Source organism: Marmota flaviventris, chromosome 12 (genome assembly GCF_047511675.1).
Source record: "Marmota flaviventris isolate mMarFla1 chromosome 12, mMarFla1.hap1, whole genome shotgun sequence".
NCBI classification, from domain to species: domain Eukaryota; kingdom Metazoa; phylum Chordata; class Mammalia; order Rodentia; family Sciuridae; genus Marmota; species Marmota flaviventris.
This window is the reverse complement of record NC_092509.1, coordinates 14,431,611-14,449,960: the sequence shown is the minus strand read 5'-3', so window position 1 is coordinate 14,449,960 and position 18,350 is coordinate 14,431,611.

The window sequence follows — 18,350 nt, the reverse complement described above, 5'->3', positions numbered from 1 at the left end:
CACATGGTCACCACCACTGAGCAGCACACTTGAGGACGGTTACAATGGTCGACTTAAGCTGATACTTTTTTTTTTTAAACACTGCAATAAGAAGAGAAACAAAACCCCTATTAAAATCTAGGATAGTCAATACCAAGCCTATACAACGATGCTGCACAATAGCCTTCCTAAGAAGCCCCCTAAGAATGCATCCCAAGGGACAATGGTAACTGGAGTGTACAGACACCCAGCACTAAACCAAGCTTCACATACTGTGTCCCATCCACAATCCTAACAGCTAGGCCAGGAATTATCATCCTCGACTTATAAAAACTCTGAGGCTTAGCAAGGCTGCAGCCTGCTCAGAGCTGTGCTCCAGGCCCAGGTCACTGCATGCAGAAATGCACGCCGTACCCCAGGACCTTGTGGACTGCACCCTTGTCTGGCCACAGCAAATGTCACCTTTCTGTAATTACAGGAAGATGAGCAGTCACAAAAAAGCAACACTGAAGCACAGGGACACTTATGCGCCCTCCTCAGGCAGGAAGCCCCTCCTTTTTCACTTTTGACCTAATTTAATCATCAAGTGCTGGGAAAGCACTCTGGGAACCATCTTGGCAGCCAACACACACTCGATCCCTGACACCTGGCCTGTGCTATAACCTCCCTGCACCAAGAATGGCAGCCTCCAGGACAGCGATTTCCCGTCTCCCGTCTTGAACTGGGTGCTCACAGCCTGAGGATCAGGAAACACAGCTCATCCCCCCAGCTGAGTCACACACCTCTAGAGATCTGAGCAAGGAGAAGAGCAAGTTAAATCCAAGCAGGAGAAGAGGGGACCAGTGAGAGACATGCACAAGGTGACAAGCCAGAGACACTTAAGACAGTAACAACTGAAAAGCAAACTGCAATTTAAAAAAAAAAAAAAAAAGATCAATCCCTGCTCTAATAGATGTAGCCTGGGGAGGCCTTCAAGATCTTATCCCCAGAGTCTCTCAGGCCACAGAACATGGTAGGACTCTGGCATCTGCTTTTTGTCAAGAGAACAATTTCAGGATTAAAAAGCCTCTGTGACATTCCTATCCCTGTTTTTATTACCACTCAAATCTGAACTGGGGAGGCCAGGGCACTAAGTGCCTCATTGATCTGCACTGGGAGCTCTGCAGGAGCCAGGCTGGAGCCAGGCTGCAGCCACTACTGCCTCCAACTTGGGCAATTGGCAGAGAGCTGACCACTATCCACCCGTAGGTGCCAGCCACAGAGACACTTCAAGACCCGGTCTCCTCCTCAAAATGCCGCAGCACAAGGAGGTGCAGCCCGCAGAGCAAGGCTCTCTGGAGGCTGCTCCTCCGGGGGCGGCCTCCTCTGCAGCCTATTAGCTCCGCAGCCAGTTGACACAAATACATCCAGATGCTGAGAACATACTGCAGGCTCCAGCGACACTCACAGCCAAAGGGAAAAGCGAGTAATTATTTTTTAAAGACTTTTCTGTTTTTCCACAGTAAATCAAGATGATGGGATTTCTGGGGACGTGCGGGCAAGGACAGCCTGTACCTTTCTTCTCAGTGATGGGGCCCGTTATGCAAGCGGCTTGTGCTTGGTTTCTGCTATTCCATGAGAAAGAATGAACAGAATCATCATCTTCCAATCCTGATTATCAAAGTTCAAAAAAATTCTACTGTAAATCTAAGTGTCTCACCCCTGAATGGGAAATTGCTTAGGTTTTTAACCTAAAAAGCTAAAAAAAACAAGCCGCTTCAGCAGCTGGCTCCTCACACCCAGTTGGTCTGGGAAGCAGAAGCTGGAGGCCTCCTCCTTACTATCCTAAGCATTTCCTAGGATCACGTATGTGTTTTTCACACGTGAACTAGGACATTATGTAAGAGGCAAACATACCCACCAGGCTTATAGCAAAGCCTGTTCAAATGCGCTGTCCATATGCAGGGGACACCTGTGCCCAGGTAACAGCTATGTCTTTGTGGAAAAGGGGTGGGGGGGGGTGATTTTCTTCATTTGCCACTATAAATCCACAGTGCAAGATCACGTATCTCACAGATCAGGAATTGCATCTACCTACAAGAGGGCTTCAGATCTCAAGGGGGTCATTGGTTCCCGGGCCTCAGATTCACCAGGACATCAGTTGCAGCCCTCAGACCCAGAGACAGATTTCCAGAGACAGATTTGTCCAACCATCGAGGGGAGCAGACCTTGTAGTAGTGGGATCAGCTGCAGATGATATGGCAGGGCTGTCCAGAAGCTGCACTGGAGTCTAACCTCGGCGCATGCACAGAAGCGGCAAAAGAGGAGCCAAGCTGGGGGTAGGGGCACATGCCTATAATCCCAGTGGCTTGGGAGGCTGAAGCAAGAGGATCACGAGTTCAAAGCCAGCCTCAGCAAAAGCGAGGCACTAAGCAACTCAGTGAGACCCTGTCTCTAAATAAACTATAAAATAGGGCTGGGGATGTGGCTCAGTGGTTAAGTAATCCTGAGTTCAATTCCCAGAACCCGGCCCCCTTGGAAAAAAAGAGCCAAAATGCACATGCATGGCTTTTACTTGCCACGGATTCACCTTTGTCTACACCTCCAAAAGTCTAAAGCTCCCCAAGAGTCAAAGTCCTGATCAAGACCAGTCAACAACCACGCCCTCACTTCCCATCCCAGCAGGCCAGGAGGTCACCAGCAGGGGGCTCTCGTCTCTGACATAGCTGTGTCTCCATTGCACAGGACCACCCAGTGGGAACACTGAGTACCAGTGCCTTCTTGGAACCCAGGGGTGCAGCCTCAACACCACAGGTGAGGATGCTACGAACAGTCGGCCACAAAGCTCAGGGAAGAGAACAAGTTCTGGTTCCGCTCTGTGAGCCCGGAAGCCACCCTCAGTCCATCCTGCAAATTACACCACGATCAGTGTAATCATGTTCCGTTAACTGCATCCATCAACAGGGCCACTTGGGAAGTTCTACACAGAGGCCTCTTCAGAAGGAACAGAGATCCTCCAACTCAACCAAGAAGAACTCAATACCATGCGAGGCCCCGGGAGGTTCGACACGCTGTTGCTAAAACAAGAAATTTTTAAAACTCCAAATACACTAATCATACCAGAAACAATAAAGCATTATCCTATGATACACATCAACATGCAAACACAAAGCTATGACCTCCGGATCATTGGAAAGGCCACTGTCATTCCCTGAATGGCCCTTCAGTAATAGCTCAAGTCCATCACTGTCTAATATTTTTTAATAAAAGCAGGGTACGTAAGCATCATTTGTCAGGCTATTTATTCTGTCAAGAACTTTACAAGTCATGCAACTGCACCTCTTGTTTAATAGAGAATAAATTATGTCTCTGGAAAAAAAATAGATTCTTGATTAAATTCAGCTTTAATGACGGTAATTTATGTTTTCTGGAAAGTAGTTCTTTTCTTGTAAATTGTAGTCCATAATTTGAGAAAAACTGAAAACTTCCATGGTGACAAGTGGGTCCAGCAGAGCTTGCACCTTCCCATCCCTGGGTCCTCCCGAGTTGGGCCAGATGCACTGCTCTCCAGCAGGCTCCTCACTCCTGCCGTCTCTGCCTCTCGACACCAGCACCCTCCCTGGCAGCAATGTAGGCTCCTCCCAGGGAGGCAGGGCCCCTGCCAGGCCAGGTCACTGCACAGACCCTGAACCTCAGCATTCCCCACTCAGGGGAAACCTGGACACAAGGACAGGCTCTCCCAGCACGTCACAGTGGGGCAGAGGATTCCTCAGCCCCATGCGATCTGTCTCAAGCCCCAATCGATTTAACTGCAAGTCTTGTGGTGTTTGGAGTCTCCTTAAGTAGCTGGTGGTGGGTTTCCAATCGTTGACTCACCCAGAAATTAATATGCAACGTGAAGCTGCCTTTGGGCCTCAGGTCAATGTGGGCTTATGGGAAATGTCCCCAGCATCAGCTGCCCTGGTTGAGAGACAAATCCTTCCCAGTCTCCAGCCTGTGTCCTCTTGTCACTGGAATTCTAATAAAGGTAAGTCTCTAGATGGAATTAAGGATAGGACACACACTGGGCCAATGTTCTGGAAAGCCAAGGAAAGGTCACCTAGCTATCCCTGGTTTTAATCTCACTGATGTTTTACTTTTTCAGAGGTCCCAGCAACTCTTTTCTGTGTGTACATTTTCTCCCTTCTCATTTGGGCCCTGGACAGTCTTTCTCCTAACCCTGAACATGTCACATATAGCATTTCAGGACAGGCTCATCACCCAAGTCCTCAGTGGCTTCCTGCCCACTTCCCTAAACTACTGTGCAAGGTCATTCATGACCTCCTAACTGCATCTGGAAGAACACATGCAGTTCCAAGCCCCGCCCACAGTGCCTCTGACCCTGCTCCACACCCTGAGTGGGGTCCCACCCAGCTCCCCTCCAGTCACTTCAGATTCCTCGTCCTCCACACCACATTCTTCTTAAATGGCTTGTCCTAGGATCCCACTAGCAAATAAATACAAAGTAGGTTCAGCGTGTCAAGAGGCAAGAAGTCAGGATGGCATCTTTTTAAACACTGGTGGCAGTGTGTGGCTTTATTTAACTCTGACTCCTGCGCAGCCAGCTCGTCTTGTGGTGGTGAATCCAGGAGGAGCGTGGGTCAGGATCCTTCTGGAGAAGAGCACGGACCTGGGGACACCACGGTGGCACGGCCTGGCTGACCCGCCCTTTTTCATTCACTCCAGTTATTAAATCAGAGTAACTTGTTTGCATGACTGCTTCACCAAATGCATGGGATATTCTATAAGATAATGAGGAAAATTATTATACATTCGCTCATATTAGAACCCCCGGAGCTTTACTGGATTCAAAATGACATCTGTCCTGTCTATGCTGGTCTGCAATGCCTCCACGTCTGGCCCTGTCTACCTTTCATGTCTTCTTTGCTTGGACACAATCCCCCAAAACAGAAAAACAGTCTTCAAAAACGTGTATGCCCACACAGTGGGGCAGCAGCTGACTGGACGGTTATCAAAAGTAATTGTCTACAGCCACAGACATCAATGGATCTACCTTAGAAACACCAACAGAGAATATATAGTCTGTGACATCATTTTTATCAAGTTCAAAAGCAAGAAATCTAAAAATATATTGCTTAAGAACACATTTCCTGAGCCTGTGATAAAAATAAAGCAAGAGAATGAGAAAAAGGTGGTGTTCATTCAGATGTAGAGGGGACCAGGAGGAAGCCCCAGGAAGCCGCACTTCATGGTTAAGCCACACGATCTACATATATCATATACATCCTTTGGTATGCACCATATGTTCCAGAGTTTAAAAAGAAACTTGAGACCAAGGGTGCTGTGCCACACTGTGGCACCCACGACCAAACTGCAACTCAATCAAACGAGGGTGAGCTCTGGCCACTGCAAGGTTCCAACTCTAGTCCTTGTGGATCAGCCACCACCTAACAAATCAATCTGTTACAGCAGTTACAGATTTCAATAAAATTATGTCACCAGTGTTTGTCATTTTTTGTCACTGTGACCCAAAGACTTGATAAGAACAACGTAGAAGACGAAAAGGTTGGGCTCACAACTTCAGAGATTCAGTCTATGGTTGGCTGACTCCATGGCTCTGGGCCTGAGGCAAGGCAGAACATCATGGTGAAAGGGTGTGCCAAGGAGATCAGCTCAGCTCACATGATAGCCAGGAAGTAGAAAGAGCTAAGGAGGTACCAGAGGCATCCCCAGGCACACCCCACTGAGCTACTTCTTCTAGCCACGTTTTTACCTACCTACAGTTACCATCCAGTTAATCCATTCAAGTGGATTAATCTACTTAGTGGATTACAGCTCTCATGATTTAATCATTTTACCTCTGACCATTCTTGCATTCTCACATGATGTTCTAGGATATGCTTTGTACTCATACCCTAACATTACTGCTAATCCTTCTCTTTCTATCCAAACTAGACCATCCAGTTTCTAACCTGTGGGCACACAGCACCTGCTTCCCATCCACACAGCACAACTTTTAGAGACATCTCTACGTTTGGCGGCCATTGTGCAGTGTGCTTTCTATAAGACACTGAGGCTGGTGGGTTGGCGGGTTGGGATCCTTCCCATCACTTTATACCTAAGAGCCAACCGTGAAGGAGTACCAGCTGTCCCTGGCTTGCCGCAGCATCAAGCATGTCTCACCCAACACCCTAGACAGTTCTGAGGGTACAGATCCCCTCCGACGCTGCAGAGCCTCCCACAGCCTGAGATCACAGACTCCGCCTCTGCCCAATAGCTCCACTCTCAGCAAAGGGCTCAATCTGCCTGTGCGTAAAAAACGGGAATGATGATGGGTCCTTCTCTCCTGGACACTGGAAGGATTGTCAGACAGTGTATGAAAGTGCCTAGGATGCCAGCAGACCCTGCCCCGAGGGTTAGTGGTTACTAGGATTCATCAATGTATTATAATTATACAATTAACCATACTTAATATTTTAGTTATAGATGGACATAAATATATTTAATTGTGAAATTAAGTTATCTTGTATTTTTATATACTTAACCTTGGCATATTAATAATTATGACAATAAAAATATTATTCTCCAAGTTGACAAGATAAAACAATAAAGAGGAATTGCACCATAAGATCCAAAAGTTAGGCTAGTCTTGGAGACACACAAAGCCAAGTTGTGTGTTAGAAACAGAGGGGCCAGAAGGCCAGGGGCAGGCAGCAATCGAGAGAAATCAAGGACCAAAACACAGGAAAAACGTGAAATGCAGACCAACATCCACAGCTGAAAGGAGAGGGAGGACAGAGAAGAGCTCCCCTCTGGGGCCAGCAAGCCCCTCCAGAGCCTGGCTTTTCCTGGGGACTGAGCACAGCCTTCCCCAGAAGACCACGGTTCCAGGCTTCAGCACTGGGGATCCTAAACTGTCCTCGTGATCAGCTGTTCACGCCCTGGATGACAAGGACATGGCTCAGTCAGCCGGCCTCCCACCAACACCCCCCCACACACACAAGTCACAGCCTTATCCTTTGCTGTGTCAAACCCCTGAAATTTGGTCAGAAAGCCAGTGTCACTTTGGCACCTTGCTCTGTCCTCTGGGCTCACAAAGGGCATGCTGACCCTTTCTGCTTTTTCTTGGTCAATGGAGCAGAATTCAGCCCCAGCACAGAGCTCTGCCAAGACAATGGGAATTGGAGGCTGTGACAGGGAACCTCAGACTCGGCCTGAGGCACCCTCAACCTCCCCGGACACTCTGAAGAGCCGCCCAGGTCTCTCCTGTAGCTGGTGACCCCAGAGCACCACCTTCAGCAAACAGTGGAAGGGCAGCTGGTGTGGGCAGAAGAAAGCATGGTCTAGAACAGATCAGCCAGCCACTGCTGGACGAGAGGATCTGTCCCAGAGATGCTGGGAGGTAAATGCAGTCATGGAGATGGAGGGTGGAAAGGGTAGTTGGTATGCACAGAGACCGGTAAGTGGTGGCTCTCTTCCTCTGCTTCCTCCTCCTTCCCCTTGCTGAAGGACTAGCTCAAGGACTTCTGAGAGTATTACTAATCTCCTAAATGTAAAGAAATCCCTGGGGAAATCACAGGTAGACTCTAATCCTAGCTTCTGAATTTCTTGCCAAATCTTCAATCTCGCCTGTATAATGAGAAAGACTGAGTTCAACACAATGTGATTTTGCTTTATCAGTGGATAGCAGTGTTAATAAGTCTGTGTCCAGTGAGCTCAGAAAGGATGCCTTGTGATAGGGGAAATATTTCTGAAGATGAATCAGAAACATAGAAACCCCAGTCTTATTTCTTTTCTCGGGCACCAGTCACGTGACAGAGTTTGCTAATAAGGACACTCTTAAAGAGCAAGGACTTTCCTGGAAGACAATACACTGACAGGAGCTGTCATAATTCAGGCAGGATGGTGCTGCTAAAGAGACAGGCCAGAGACTGGGACAATAACACAAAGGTGGCACTAGACAGGGATAGCCTATTCTGTAGGTGGTATTCGGGACGACAGGTAAGATATATTTTGATAAAAATTATCCATTGTATCTACCCCATGTCATACAATATACATAAGTAAAAGTTCTTGGTGTGTTAAGAACCTGAAGTTTGAAAGTCAAACTTTGAGATTTTAAAAGAAAGTTTTACACATACTTATCTCTACGACCTTGGAGGAGAGACTCTCCTAACCCTAACACAGGAAAGTTGTGACCACTAAGGAAAAGAGCAAGTTCTCCTACTGTAAGACTCATATTCTTATATTATCCTATTATGAGAATGTCTGTCCAAAGAATTTCAAACAGAGTAGAAAAGACAGCCAAAGGTCAGAGGAAACAGGTGCTCTTGATCCAAGTCACTGACAAAGCAATGGCATCTAGAATATTAAAAGAAAATAAGAAAAATGACCCAATAGATAAATGGGAAGCATTTCCAGAAGAATGATAAATAGCCAACAATCACATGAAACAACACCTGAGCTCATTAGGAATCAGGAAACACTCATCAAAACAACAAACTTTTCCTTTACATTCATCGTATGGGTAAAAATTTATACCTAACAATATCAAGTATGTCAACCAGAGGGAATTTTCTAACCAGAATTATCACACTGTTGGTAAGCACATACAAGGGAAAATAGTTGCCATTGTTTTGTATTATAATCCACGCAGGTTATCCCATAACCTAAACCTTTTTCCCATATTTAAGCATCTTATCTATCTTTGAAAATTGTGGAAGACAATTTAGCATTATCTTGTGAATATCACCACATCAATACCTGACAAGTCAGTAATTTCCCTTTTAGTTAAGAAAACCTAGAGATATTCTTGAGCACATGCATCAGAAAACATATACAAGGGTCTCCACAGCAGCAATACTTTTATTTAATTATATATATGACAACCTAATGGATTACAATTCTTATTATATACATAGAGCACAATTTTTCACATTCTCTGGTTGTATACAAAGTATATTAACATCAATTCATGTCTTTATAAATGTACTTTGGATAATAATGATCATCACATTCCACCATCATTTATAACCCCTTCCACCTCTCTGACCTATCTAGATTTCATCTATTCCTCCCATGCTCCCTCTCCCCACTCTACTATGAATCAGCCTCCTTATATCAGAGAAAACATTCGGCATTTGGTTTTTTGGGATTGGCTAACTTTTTAGCATTATCTTCTCTAACTCCATCCATTTACCTGCAAATGCCATGATTTTATTCTTTTATTGCTGAATAATATTCCATTGTGTATATATGCCACATTTTTTATCCATTCATCAATTGAAGGGCATCTAGACAGCAGCAGTACTTTTAAAAGAAACAACTAATGATCATCAACAGCAGTTTATGTAAATTGCTACATATTTATAAAAATAGAATATTATACATCTGTGAAAACCATAGCTCTTGATCCACATCTAAGATGTATGTGGATCAATCTTAGACACAGCTAATATATAGTTAAATGAAAATAGCAAGTCGTAATAGTGTGTGTATGTGTGTCGACAAATATGTACACACACGTAGTATGTGAAATAATTGTAAAGTTCAGATGTAATAACATAGTCATATGATTTAAAAGAAAGGAGAAAAAAATCAGGATAGAGGTTATTGATCAGGAAGCAGGTATTGATCAGGAAGAGGTTATTTGATCAGTAAAGTGCTCAGAGGGAACCACTGAAGGTGGTAATACTACTTAAGTACAGGCATGTGCTCACATGTTCTTAATTTAGCACCAGCTTTCCCAGTTTATTTTCTGGAGCATTAAATATCTAAAGTTTAATAATTAAGGAATTTGAAGATCAAATTTGCTAAGTCACATTATAGCCTATGGAATTACAATATGATTTTAGGAAACAGCTGACTTTACTATGTAGAAGCACATCCCGAAGGACCCAGGCCAAGAGGTCTCCAGCAAAAGAGAAAAGCAACCTATCAGGAAAGCCAGAGTCAGTGCTTCCTGAGGTCAATAAGGAGACAACTTTGAAGGACAATGCCACATGGACCAAGAGCTCTTGTTATTTACAAAAGGATCTTGTTATTCTATCTGCAAAAGCACTGGGAATCTCAGTAAATATCAAGATTATTTCCTCCTCCTCAATGAAACATAGAACACATGTCTATTCCTGGTCTGCTTCAGACCCAGTTTACCTGACATACTATGTTTTCCTGAACCTTCTACTGCACTTTCACACAAACTTGGAGAGTATCTTCTCCAGACACACAGCAATCAACGCAAGTGAGATTCACTGCCATCTATACAAAACACAGTGTCACTGTTTTTGCTATGATCGCAAGCAAAAAGATAACCCCTGTGGTGTTGAAGATTTGTACTACACACACACACACAGTGTGGTTTCCAAGGCCCAGAAATGACATCACAAATTCAGGAAGACCAATAGAAGAAACAAAGTTCAGGCATTGCTTTAAGAAAATCTGCCCCGTTACAGTGAGGGCTTCTTCATCAGTGGAACACTCTGCCTGGAATCCAAATGCCACTCAAAATTATATATAAGATATGACCTAGGCCCTAAAAACATGCCATATCCTGAGAGAGTCTGTGGGGAACACTCCAAATGCATGCACCTTCCAGTCCTGATGCACAACGGAGATCTGAAGGATCACTGTAGCCTCGTGGTCGAGCTGTGACTCCTGAGGTCTTTTCCCTCCCTGGGATAACAACGCTAACGAGGCGTGGCCCTAGGAGGAGGCGCCATCCAGAGGGGTTGAGCTACAATCACCTGTTCCCTTGTAATCCTACCCTTTGCCTCATTTGAATGGCTTCTCCCCAGTAGAAGGGTTCAGCATGTGCTCTCTCTTTCCATGGACCACTAAAGTTAGAGGAGCCATCAGAGGACCCAAACAAAAAGGTATTTCTCCGTCCGATTATTTCGTGAAGCCCAGTTCACCTGGAGTGACCCTGAGTGTTTTAGTCGTGGAAAGCGACAAGAGTTCACATTGATGGTTCTATTATCACTGACCCCCCCCCCAAAAAAAATAAATTACAACTTGGATGGCACAGTGGCGCAGGCCTGTAATCCCAGCAGCTCAGGAGGCCAAGACAGGAGGATCCTAAGTTCAAAGCCAGCCTCAGCAAAAGCAAGGTGCTAAGCAACTCAGAGAGACCCTGTATCTAAATAAAATACAAAATAGGGCTGGGATGTGGCTCAGTGATTGAGTGCCCCTCAGTTCAATCCCAGGTACCTCACCCCCCAAAAATCACAACTTGACCAATTTTCAAGTATATTAAATGTCCACATACATACACGCAAAAATGGGTACAAACATATACTAAAAAAAATTTATTTGAGTTATGGAGAAGAATGAGACTAGGTTCTTTTCTCTCACCTTGCACAAATGTTAACAGAAAATGGATCACAGACCTCAAAATTAGACCAGAAACTATACAACTCTCCAGTATATAGGCACAAGCAACCACCTTCTGAGTAGGACCCCTGCAGCTCAGAAAACAATGCCAAGAGTTAAATGGTGGGGGCATCAAATTTAAAAACTTCCACACAGCAAAGGAAATAATTAGTACTATGAAGAGATAACCCGTAGAATGGGAGAAAATCTTTGCTTGCTATTCTTTGGACAGAGGATTAATATCCTGGATATATTTTAAAAACTCAAACTAATTTTAAAAACCCCCATCAACAAATGGGCGAATGAAGTAAACAGACACTTCAAGAGAAATACAAATGGGCAACAAATATATGAAAAAATGGTTCACATCATTAGCAATTAGGGAAATGCAAACCAAGATACTGAGATTTCATCTCACTCCAGTCAGAATGGCAGCCATTGAGCTAACAACAAGGGCTAGAGAAAATGTGGAGGAAAAGAAACACTTTTACACTATTGGTGGGACCGTGGAAATCAGTATGGAGGTTCCTCAGGAACCACCATATAACCCAGCTGGACCACTCCTCAGTATTTACCTGAAGAATTAAAATCATCATATTATACTTATCCATACATGCACACCCTGTTTATAGCAGCACAATTCACAAAAGCCAAACTATGGAACTAACCTCGGTGTCCATCAATGGATGAATGGATAAAAAAAAAATATGGCATATATACACAATGGAGTTTTATTCAGCCATAAAAAAAGAATAAAATTGTGTTATTTGTAGGAAAATGGATGGAACTTGAGACCATCATGTTATGTGAAATAAGTCAAACTCGGAAGGTCAAAGGTTATATGTTTTCTCTCATATGTGGAAGCCAGAAAGGAAAAAAGAACAAAAAGGTGTTTGAGGTGGGGGGGTGTCTCATGAAAACTGAGGGGAGATCAGTAGAGTAGAGGTAAGGGACCAGGGTAAGGAGGAGGAAAGGGAAACAGGAAATACAGGGAAATGATACTGGCCAAGTTATGTAGCTCTGTTGTGTGCATGTGTGAATATGTAACAATGAATTCCACCATTATATACAGCCATAATGCACCAATAAAACATGGAAAAATAAAAAGTAAATAATGGAGAGTTCTAAGGTCCTAACAAAGGAGATTAAAATAAATTTTTTTGAAAACTGCAATCACTTCCTGAAGACTGGCAGCTACAACAGCAAGTTCTGAAACAACCACTTTTGCTACTTTAAGATACATTTTAAGAAATACAAAGAGGACACATTATTTCTAAAATAAAGAATTCACCAACTCCAACAGTTCATTATGGTGCAAAAGGGGATACTATACAGATTGTCATTCGTGGCGATTCTATGGTACATAATATATCCATAAAATGTAATGCAAATGAGACCTGACATTTTTTAAGTAAACAGGAAGAAGGCTTTTCTGATTATGAGTATTACATAATTTGCATGTTCAAGTGTTATGTGAAAGTACCCGATTCATTGGGAAGCTGCACCTCGTTAACAAAATGCTTTGCAATTGCGAAGGTGGACTCGTGAGAAGACACTTCAAATCTGGAAAAGAGATATGTTAAAACGGTGCAAGCAGAAAACCTCAGAACGGTGATATTTACCAGTCACTGGTCAAACCACGGAAACCTGTGACATTTTTCCCCCCCAAACATGTAGCCTATTTATTTCATGGATGATCTTTCCTTTGATAGTAACCAAAATACTGAACAAATTCTACTTCATCTTGATCTTAGGTCACTGCTGGAGTACTGACAGCAGCAGAGTTCAGAAGAGCCCCATCTAGAAATTACTCTGGAATATTTTGTGCAAATTAAAATGTCGTCACCGCACACTGCCGACTGTTATTTGAAAAAGCAAGCAGGATACAACTAACAGCATGAAACTGACAAACCTCAGGTTAGGTCCCAGGGAGAATGAAGGTCTGGCAACTGCTACTCTGGCGAGAGTCAGCACAGGCAGGCCACCACAGGGGGGTCAGCTGAGGCCCCCAAGGGCCATGAGAGCCAAGTAAAAAGTTTGGTCAATGAGACTCAGCCTGACCAAGGATGATGTCTTAGGATAAAACCAGAAACCAGATCACACAGGGGGCTGCAGCCAGGCTGACGTTAATGCGAACAGAAGAGGTGTTCAACTATTCCTTTAATGCTAATCTGAGGGCAGATTAAAACTGAAGATACTAAGGGAAGCAGGTTTATTTCAAATACACCGCTTTTCAACCTCACTAAACACCTGTTTAAATATTAAGCTGTTTTGAAAGAGAAAGACTTTAAAAATTCTCATAATATTAAATTCTCAGGTGTCCTTGGAATCAAGTTTTTAAGAAATTAAATAAAATTAGCTATGCTTAACTTTCATCACCAAGTTCAAATGCTTTTAATGCTTCTGTTCTGGTTTTCAATGCCCAGGGAGCAGTTAGGAGTCACCTGGGCACACGTGCAGATGGCCACCGACGGCGTGTATCCCGACTGCCCCAGAACACCCATATGGGATATGGAGCCCACAGGGAGAAGGCCACTCACCCCAAGGGGAAAGCCATCACCAGACTTGGCTCGTCTCAACAACAACCCTCCTCAGCCTGTGGTCAGTGCAGCTTCTTAAAGAAGTCCCCTTCGCCGTGTCACCAGCCCATAACCACAGCGCGTTCCCAAGACAGGTACTCTTCGAGCTCCATACACAGGTCTCCTGTGTTCCTCACCACAAGCCAGAGAGGCAGTTCTCTTCTACCATGTCCTCAGGTTACGATTAGGAAGCAGGTTTCACTGTGATCTGACGTTCCAACCAACACTCACACTAAAACTTATTACAAGGTGGGATGGCGGGGTGGGGGGGGTGGGGGTTGGCAAGGGCTCCACCCTTGGGGTAGCTGGTCCTTTCATGGACCAGCCAGACAAAGCCAGGTCTCTCTGGCTGGTGGGCCCTGCCCACCACATCTGTCAGTCAGCTCTCTGTCATTATGACCAGCAGACCTGACCTCCTAGAAGAAGAAAAGTTACTGGTTCACCGTTTCAGAGGTGTCAATCCATGCACAGCCAACTCCACTGCCGTGGGCTGAAGGGGAGCTGCTCAATGCATAGCAACCAGGAAGCAGGGAATGTGAAATGAAGGGGCCAGGGACAGAGTCCAAGGCCACACACCCCGTGAGCTACCTCCTCCAGCCACACCCCACCTGCCTACAGTCACCACCCCGTAGTCCATTCAGCTATCCAACAAATGGATTAGTCCACTGATGAGGTCTGACCCCCCCCATCTTAAAACCCCAACTTCTGAACCTTCCTGCATTAGGATCCCGTTTTTTCAAAACCCTTCAGGGGACATTTCGGATCTTAACCGTTACACCATGTGATACGCTCCACCCTGTCATGACTAGTAGGAAGGTCCCCACCAGATGGCAGCGCCATGCTCTGGACTTCCAGAGCCATGAACTATGTATCAACCTCTTTTCTTTATAATTTACCCAGGCTGATATTTAATTACAGCATCAGAAAACACTTAAGTTTCAGAGAGATAACTGGTCAAGGCACTCAACTAAAAAGCAATAATTCTGGGACTCAAACCAACTGTCTTCAATTCCAAAGCCCAGTAGTTAGCCGTCAAGTAAGACACATAACAACCAGGCTGCAGATTCCTCTTTACTTTCCAGAGCTGTTCTGTCTGGATATACAAGGTGCTAAATGAGAGTAGCTTGTTTTCATCTACAGCATCTGTATCAAGCTCCCTGCTTTCAAATTAACTTCCTGAGCCTTTTCCTCATCTGAACATGCAGGTCATTAACACTTTAGTAATAATAATGTTCACTGTAACAGAGTTACTCTGAGCATTAAATGGACAATATGTTGATCCTGGTGCACAAAGATCAGTGCTCACTGAAGGCTTCTCACTTTGACATCCCAAGTTCTGAAATGCAATGGGGGAAGTTTACCAGGATTGAATCCACCCATCACTAAGGGCCTGTGGCACAGCATAGTGCCAGCAATCATTCCAGAAACAGGGAATTCTGATTCCACACTGACTCCTCCACCAAGCAGAACCTCAGGATCCTCCTGGGGGACCCTGGTCACAAGCATGATTGAGCAACACCAGAGGTTCTCAGGGTCTACCACTGTACATGCACGAAGTACTTAAGAGAAAGCCAGTTGACAATACTCTGGTTTTTTCCAGAAGCATCCCTCCCCAGACAAAGGAAAATCTTGTAAATTTCCAAGAAGACTTCTTGCTTTCTGTCTTTTTACCCCTCGTAATAAAAGGATTCTACTGTGTCCCCTACCTTTGTAAGGCTGTTCTCTTCATTGAAGAAATGCCTTTCCTCTGTAAGAAATCCAATCAGAACAGGTATTTAAGATGAAGCATAACAGTTTTTAAATTATGGGTTCTTTGGCAGACATTGGTTCACAAACAACATCACACTAATTTTCTCTGATCCCACCTCCAACCTCTTAAATAATGCTTCTCACAGGTGGTAACCCATTTGCACATTGCTTACTTGATAAAAACTAGGTTAATGACAGAAAGATATCTGTCTGGACCCAAGCCTGGGAAGCAAACTGAGCTTCACCTACCCAACAGCGAGCAAATTCAAAGTCAAGTGGAATAGTCTCCAAATCCATCTTTTATGACCACACGTTAAGAGCTTGGTTAAGTGGGAAGAAATTTCCCCTGATAGAAAGAATTAAACCACGATTTAATTGTGCTTAAATAACAACAGTAAGAAGGGGGACTATTCAAGCCAAGCCATTGATTAATTTGCCACCTTCTTCTCAAAGGTCTGCCTGTCTTTAAGGGCACAGCTGAGCCCAGCCAACCTGCTGCTTAGCAGACACTGATCACGTGAAAGCAAACAGGGCAAAGTCCAGAAAACACAATAACAACAAAAGCTCTAAGCCTCTTGGAAACTGAGCAGAGAGACCCTTGTGTAAAAGCACTGATTTCCCAGCAAAAAAAAAAAAAAAGTGTCTGCAGTTTCATTATCTTCAATATGTTAGGGAAGAAAAAGCACAATGTCACTCACTGTGTGATGCAAAAATCTGAAGCAATGAGGCCACTGCAGAGGAATGCACGGCAGCCTCTCTGCACTGCTGAATCAGAGTCCTGGCGAGAGCAGATTCTGAGCCATCAGCTGCAGAGGAGCCTCAGAGGTTCTTAATAGTCCGCAGATACTACGTGAGAATATTTTGATGGCCCCAGCAGCTAATCACTGAAATTTAAACAGGCAGGTTCCCTATGAGCTGGGAGGGGCTCTAATGCTCAGTGAAAAGTATCAGGAAGTGATTTGGGGTGAATCACAGACACCCTGGTCCAGGCAAGATGGCCCACTCTGTAGTGCTCACGGACAGGACCGGTTCAGCAAGCCCCAGGTGTGTGGTGACAGGGTGTGAAATGAGAATGTCTCCCACCTCCCAAAACCCAAGCATCTGTCCCACTCATTTGGCAAAGACCTCCTGCCAACGTTCACACTGTCACTGACATTTTAAAGCTGAATAGCTTAAAGTAACCTCTTTATGGGAAGTTCCACGCTTAAGCAAAGACCCCATCCAGCCTCCCTATCCTCTCCACCATGATCAATAATATCCCTTCTCCAAGCCCTAGAATAAAAATACTTAGAACACAGATGGAAACCCACTGGTGTCCTGTATGTGCCTACACCACTTCCACACCCGCTCCCAAGCCTACAGCTGCACACATTCTGCTTTCCAGAGCCACTTCTGCTCAGGCGAGTTCCATGGTGGCACCAGCTCTGCCTTCCTCCAGCTCCTCAACACATCTCCAGCAGGAAGTGTCACACACACCCCCTCCACACATCTGGAAAAGCTTTGCTACATCTGTCAGATAACAATCTCTTGTTTCTCAATTTCCTTCCTGTGTCCTTACAAAGCACTGCAATGAACATTTGTTACCAAGACACCTTTTAAAGGCTTGTTAGGAGGGTGAAATGAAATATGAGCACTCAGAATGTACAAAGTTATTCCATCGTTCAACGGCATGCATTTCACGATGAGTTCATGGGTCTTCTGATACCATGGTGCTACCCAGACCCCTGGCTCTGCCTGGTGAGAGTGACCGCTGTGTGCTGTGACATCGGAGCTGTTCTGAGCCCTGCTTCCGTCCCCCACTACCCTACACCCTCGTCTTCTCTCAGGACACCCTCAGACACACCATGCTTGCACTGCCCGAGAGCTGCTTCTGGGCAGCCTAGATCTTTCCAGGGCTGGCTCCTTTTCACCACTCCTGACTCAACCCAAACAGAAGACACGGCCACAGAAGACAACTGGATCAACCTGAAGCCCCCTGCTTCTTACCCCCAACTCCATGCTGCTCTCACTCCCAGTACAGGCGGCTGCTTCCTTCTAAACCATGCTCTCTCTGCAGTTATTATCTCTTACTGATCGAGTCCCTCCATCCTCCTGGACAAGCTTGAAGATAGAAGGACAATGTCGACTTTGTTCCCACCAAATCCCAGTAGCTGGAGTAACATTCACACAGCAAGCGCTCATTGACAGAATAAAGGAAGAAAAGGGCCCAGCTATCACCAGGTCAACGTTCAACAGCCAGCTTCAGAGGACTGTCAAAATCCAAAGTTGCATGTGGCATCTAGAAGTTCATAAAAGGTGGGAGTATCAGTGGTACGTATTCTCAGAATTTCCAGACAGCAGAGCCTGCCTCTAGTATATGAATTAACTGTATAACAAAACCCGTTTAGGTACCAATGGTACAATTTATTTCTAGAGCTCCAGGTGAATCTGCTTCATCATTTTTTGCTTAAAGTTTCTTTTTTTAAGCACATTATGTATTTGGAAATAGAAAACTCTGGTCATACTTTTTATAAAGTGTAGCCAGAAATTAAAACTATATTTCACGTAGTAAAAAGGCAATTACGCATAGCAGCCCATTCATATAATCAGTCAAGACAAAATCAAAATGATCTTTTGGCATCTGGGGGGAAAATAAATTAGCATTTGATTAGATGACATTTAGAAAATGATGAATACATGTTCACACTAAGATTTAAT